This window comes from Anoplophora glabripennis, unplaced genomic scaffold (assembly GCF_000390285.2).
Source record: "Anoplophora glabripennis isolate ALB-LARVAE unplaced genomic scaffold, Agla_2.0 scaffold547, whole genome shotgun sequence".
Lineage (NCBI taxonomy): Eukaryota > Metazoa > Arthropoda > Insecta > Coleoptera > Cerambycidae > Anoplophora > Anoplophora glabripennis.
In genome coordinates this window covers 278,765-283,800 of record NW_019416690.1, presented here as the reverse complement: position 1 = coordinate 283,800, position 5,036 = coordinate 278,765, and positions in this window count along the sequence as shown.

Here is a 5,036-nt window from a genome sequence, read left to right as displayed (position 1 = left end):
CCCCTTAAAGTTGAAAAAACAAATGTAAAAATACAAATTTCTTCGAAATGTCTGAAGATATTTGTTTAAATTTAGCATGCAACCAATGCTAATAAATAGCAATGTTTTGAAGTCAATGCATTGGCGGTATGGGGGTAATGTAGGAGTAGTCGCTCTTTGTTTCACCCTGTATTTTTTTATACTCCTTATTTTGATGGCTTGTTCAGAATCACTGGATAGAAAATTTAATTTTAAAAGATTTTTTCTCTTAGTTAAACAAGAAAATTTGATTGTATTGATTAAACAGGCGCAAAAAAAATTCACGAACCAGAGGGTAGATCCCACTATTCTTAGGTTTTTGGGGTCGCTGAAACCGAATATGACCATAAAAAATTATTTCAATTGGCCGTTTTCCCGCTAGCACCCCCTGAAGAGCGTTAAATGTTACATTTTCGTACAAAATTAAGATGTAGGTATGCGTATTTCTATGTTTTTTGGGATGCTGAAACCGAAAATGGTATCCACTTACTCGATTACCCCCTTACACTCCCTTACAATCATTTAAAAGAACCAGCAGGATCCATATGAAAGTTGGCACTCGGTAAATTACGTTAACCTTTTCGGAAAAAAGAGAAGAACCGAAGTTTTCATGGGCTCTACGCTCAAAATTCCAACGATCCAAAGTCAATTACCTGTTAATTAGATAAGTTTAAGAGTACCTCCAGCTCCTATGTTGTAAACGTCAATACTTCACCGATCAGAAATATCAGCTCTTAGATGTATTTATGATTTGGTTCAAGCCTTAGCACAACCCAGGAACAACGGCGTGGAGGTGGTAGGTTTCTGTTCCCTTTGGGGTGCTTGATTAACGTGAGTCCCCTTGCCTCTCACGATTCGGGGTGCTTGATTAACCTGGGTCCCTTTGCATCTCACGGTTCGGGTGTTTGATCAAAGCGAGTCCCCTTGCCTCTCACGATTCGGGGTGCTTGATTAACGTGAGTCCCCTTATTGCGACTCTCACGGTTCGGGCTGCTTCAAAGTGAGTCCCCTTGCCTCTCACGATTTGGGGTGCTTGATTAACGTGAATCCCCTTGCCTCTCACGATCTTCTAAGCCAGTTAAACTGTTATCCGCCTTCACCGCGTGGAGGTGTCTTAGTCGCAAAAGTACGGAATCAATTCTATTCCGGAGGCATAAAATTAGATTCATTTTTTTAACGTAAATAGACTGGTCGGTGAAGAGCAAAAACATTAAAATCAAAGAGAAAACAAAATTCAACCGAAAAAATTTTTAAAATCTGGTCTAGAATAAGGTGTCAAGTTCAAAATATTGAAAGGCAAAATAAACACGGTTATGATTAGGACAGAAATCATAATTCCGTTTTAGCGTCCCAAAATAAAAAATAAACATACTTCTTATTAATTTTGTACAAAAGTTTAAAATTCAATCCCCTTCAGGGGGTGGTAAGGGGGTGCTAGCAGATAAGAGAGGGGTATAAATTTATTTTTTGTAATCATTTTTAATTTTGTACGAAAATTTAAAATGTAACCTCTTTCAGGGGGTGCTAGCGGGAAAACGAGCAATTGAAATAATGTTTTATAGTCATCTTCCGTTTCAGCGACCCCAAAAACATAAGAATTGTGGGGTCTACGCTCTGGTTCATGAAATTTTTTTTGTATGCCTGTTATTTTAAAGTAAAAAATATTTTTGACATCAATTTCTTCATTTCAATATATTGCGAGAATAGCATAATTTCAATATAGGGGGCGGGAAAATAGAAACGGTTTCTACTTTTGGCATTTGGCGATTATCGCAACAATAATTTTGACTAACTGCGCATGTGTAGTCCGTCCAGTTCCGTCATTCGCAAGTAATTAAAATACTTATTAGCGTCATTACTGTCATGTAATCTTCAATTTCTTTACCAAATTATGATAAACGCCCTGGGGCCTGTTTTTGCAAGTACTTTTCAACTTTCACTCCTTACTTTTCACTTTTCTGGCTATTTTCTGATTTCAAAATTAATATACAACAAATAGTCGGTAATCTGCACAGTGAAAGTGAATAGTAGCTGAAGCTTTTTAAAATGCATAACATTTATGTAAAACACGCGCCCCCCGACACCTAAACCCTCCACAAGCGCCCTGCAAAACACACAACAACCGACGGACAAAACCAAACAAGTCCCCCCGGTAATCTTGCGAAAGCAAGAACGCTGGACGCAAGTACAAAAAATACTCACGACACTTAACATTAATTACACAAAAGCCAAACTCACTAAAGACGGTATAGCCATATACCCAAACACACCAAATGACCACAGACTATTGACAAAGACACTGACAGACAAAGGCGAGGAGTACCACACCTTCACCCTCAGCGAAGAAAAAACGCTGAGGGTGGTGATACGTGGAATACCTGCGGGTGTTTCGCCAAGTGAAATCCAACTCGACCTCGCACGACAAGGGTTCCCCGGCGCAATAGTGCACCGCATGGCGAGCCGTCAAAATAAACAGGAAATGCCCCTGGTCCTAGTTCAGGCCCCACAGGACCAGGAGGACATCCTGAAGGTAACCAACTGCTGCTCGCTCGTGGTTCAAGCAGAGCTGCAGCGAAAGCAGCGGGTTGCAACACAGTACCACCGGTGCCAGCGGTTCGGCCACGGCCAGACCCGGTGCACAGCTGAGCCAAAGTGCGTAAAATGTGGCGAAAACCACAGCACGCACGTATGCAAAAAGGCCAAAGACACGCCCGCCAGGTGTGCATTTTGCGCCGGGCCACACCCCGCCAGCTATATGGGGTGCCCTCAGTACCCCAAAGCTAAAAACACAAAAACACAAAACACAGACACACACACGACACAAAACACTACACAAACACACAGACAGCCCCTCCTACCCACCCCAAACACAACCCCAGGACGCACATACGCTGACATGACCAGAAAAACACAAAACACACAAAAACACAACACCTCACCACACGCACACACAGACACGACACCCTCCCAACCGGGCGCGGCGGCCCTGATTGACGCAACAAAGCGTCTTCAGGACTTCTGCGTCCAGCTGACGACCATGGTGTCGAATATGCAAAAATTATTCGACTTCTAATGGCTCGTCGGCCTTCCCAACCCTCCTCGCTGAGAATTTCGTCCTGGAACCTTGACGGGTTCCGGGCCAAAAAAACGGAACTCGTGGACATCTTGAACCGTCTAGACATAGACGTTATGGCTGTCCAGGAGACCTACCTCAGCGAGGCATCCCGTACCTCCATCCCTGACTATGACATATACAGACATGACAGAAACCGTAACGGGGGTGGTGTTGCACTCATAGTAAAGAAGTGCATCGACCACTATCCGCTGCAGCGGCTCCAAACTCAAAACACAGAGGCCGTGGCGATAGCTGTGAGATCGCTACGGCATGGAGACGTTGCGGTGGTGTCCTGTTACCACCCACCCAGACTACCACTACTTGACAATGACTTAGACAAAATCCTTTCCTGGCCCCAGACAATTGCCATCGGGGACTTCAACGCGAAGTCCCCCATATGGCACAGCGGGACGACGACCACAAGAGGTCGCGTCCTGCTGAATTACCAAGACAGACACGACGACTTGACGATACTCGGACCGACAGAACCGACACATTACGGACCCGTAGGACGCCCCGACGTCATCGACATTGCCCTCTTAAAATCTATACCGTTAAATGCCCAAATATCCACCCAATACGAAGGGTCTTCCGCCCACAATCCAATATTTCTGGATCTGGGGCGAAGACAGAGATATGAAGGCACCTTCACGAGGAGGTTCACTGACTGGGAGCGCTTCCGAGCAGTAATGCAAGGAAACATCGCGCTCCCAGTCATCGAAACCACCCATGATCTGGAGGCGGCAATCCTCTCCCTTGAGACTGACATTAAAAACGCCCTGACTCAGACTACGACGGAGACTATTGTCCCCCGACTGACAAACCCCCGGGGCACCCTCCCCGATGACATAAAAAACTTAATACGTGACAGACGACGTGCGAAACGGCTTGCCACCCGCACCCGCCTCCCCCGACACAGACATGACTTAAACGTACTTAACAGACGGGTGAAAGCGGCTCTGGATGAACTGGCCCAGGACAACTGGGCTAGGCACCTGGAGTCGCTGGATCCACAAGACAACAGCCTCTGGAAAACGCAGAGGGCCCTGCGACAGACCGCTCGCCGTAAAATTCCTCCAATCCACGGTAGTGTGGGGGTGGTTTACACGAACCAGGAAAAGGCCGAGGCTATCGCCGAAAGCCTGGAACTGCAGTGTAGACTGCCTCAGCTGCCCGACGAAGACGAGGAAATCGAGACAGTGGCTGAGCGCGCGGCCCGACGCGTCGACAGAGAGCCAGACAATGACATAATCCCCCCGCAACTCCTGACGCACTAAGACTGACAATACGCAGACTTAAAAACAGAAAAGCCCCCGGACCCGACAATATACATACACTCAAACGACTACCACACAAGGGCCTCATGGCCCTACTAAACATAACAAACGCGACACTCAGACTAAGACACTTCCCTACCCGCTGGAAAAGGAAAACAGCAAACATAATCCTTATCCCAAAACCCAACAAAGATCACACCATCCCATCCAACTACCGGCCCATTAGCCTGCTCCCGGCTATGAGCAAAGTGGTAGAAAAAATTATCCTAACCCGTCTAAGAACCCACTCCCAAGAACTGCAAGTCATTCCAGACGAGCAGTTCGCCTTCCGACCCAATCACTCCACTGAACTCCAAATCCTTCGCCTTACCGAGCACATCACGGCGGCCTTCAACAGGGGACAGTACACTGGTGCTGTCTTCCTGGACGTCGCAAAGGCCTTCGATACGGTTTGGCATGAAGGCCTACTGATGAAAATGCTCACCAACCAATATCCCATATCCTTTACCAAACTCATAAAATCCTACCTACACCACCGAAAATTCCGCATCCAAATCCAAGATTCCCTTTCCACCACCCGTCCCATGGAGGCCGGTGTCCCCCAGGGCACCGTCCTGTCCCCACAC